The sequence below is a fragment of the Magnolia sinica genome, chromosome 13 (assembly GCF_029962835.1).
Source record: "Magnolia sinica isolate HGM2019 chromosome 13, MsV1, whole genome shotgun sequence".
NCBI classification, from domain to species: domain Eukaryota; kingdom Viridiplantae; phylum Streptophyta; class Magnoliopsida; order Magnoliales; family Magnoliaceae; genus Magnolia; species Magnolia sinica.
The window spans coordinates 54,580,394-54,581,545 of record NC_080585.1 but is presented as its reverse complement, the minus strand read 5'-3'; the positions used below and the strand labels follow the sequence as shown (position 1 = coordinate 54,581,545).

General features: G+C 42.1%; 1 non-coding gene across 1 annotated transcript; it reads left to right on the top strand.

Moving 5' to 3' along the window:
* The first annotated feature begins 581 nt into the window (after positions 1–581).
* On the top strand, positions 582–688 carry LOC131224505 (small nucleolar RNA R71). The gene has a single exon (XR_009160983.1). It is a non-coding gene; the product is annotated as a small nucleolar RNA R71 (small nucleolar RNA).
* Positions 689–1,152: the final 464 nt, after the last annotated feature.

Below are 1,152 nucleotides of genomic sequence, written 5' to 3'. Positions count from 1 at the left end.
TGGGATTTTGAACCGGTTCCTCTTGAGGTTTCACTTGATTTGGATTTTGATTGAAGAAACCTGGAGGAGTCGCCGTTTGTCCATTCCTCCAACTAAAGTTTGGATGATTTTTCCAGCCAGGATTGTATGTGTTGGAGTTAGGTCCAGTAAAAGGTCTTTGATAGTTATTTACGGCATTGGCTTGTTCATTCAACACTCCTCGAAAGGCAGGTATTGTAGGACAGTTTTCAGTTGTGTGAATGTTGCAATCACAGATGCCGCAAACAATTTCATTGACCTTATCCTTCTTTCCTTCCATGGCCTCAACTTTCCTTATGAGCGTAGTCACTTTACACTTGAGATCATCCTCTTCTTTCAAGAGATATAATCCACCTTTCTCCTTTAATTGAGTCGGCCTAGACGTGGTGTTCGACTTTGGGTAATAATCCCAAGATTGTGTTTTTTCAGCCAAACTGTCGAGGTAGTCCCATACCTCGTCGACATCTTTATTAATGAACTCTCCATTACACATTGTCTCGACCATTTGGCGCATGGAAGATGTCAGTCCATCATAGAAAAAGTTTGTAATGCGCCACGTTTCAAATCCGTGTTGTGGGCATGAACTGACCAAATCTTTGAACCTTTCCCAACATTGAAAGAATGTTTCATCTTCCTTTTGGGCAAAGTTCATGATCGCTTTTCTGAGGGTAATCGTTTTATGATGTGGGAAGAATTTTTTTATGAATTCCCTCTGCATGTCGTTCCATGTGCCAATGGATCTAGGACGCAGTGAATGTAACCACGTCTTAGCTTTCTCTTTTAAGGAAAAAGGAAAGAGTTTCAGCCTAATTGTATCCTCAGATACATTAGGAAAACATAATGTAGCTATAATCTCGTCGAACTCTTTCAAATGTAAATATGGACTTTCTGATTCAAGTCCATGGAATTTGGGAAGGAGTTGGATAACTCCTGGCTTGATGTCCATTTGTCCTGTGTTTTCAGGAAAAATCATGCATGAGGGCGTACTCACTCCCGCCGGTTGTAGAAAATCTCGTAAAGTACGAGGCGGGGGTGCCTGTTGCACCTCATTTTCATCCTGGATACCCTCCACCCTGGGTGGAAGTAGAGGAGGTTGGTCTTCAGCCATAACTTCAGTTAACTCAGGGGATTTCG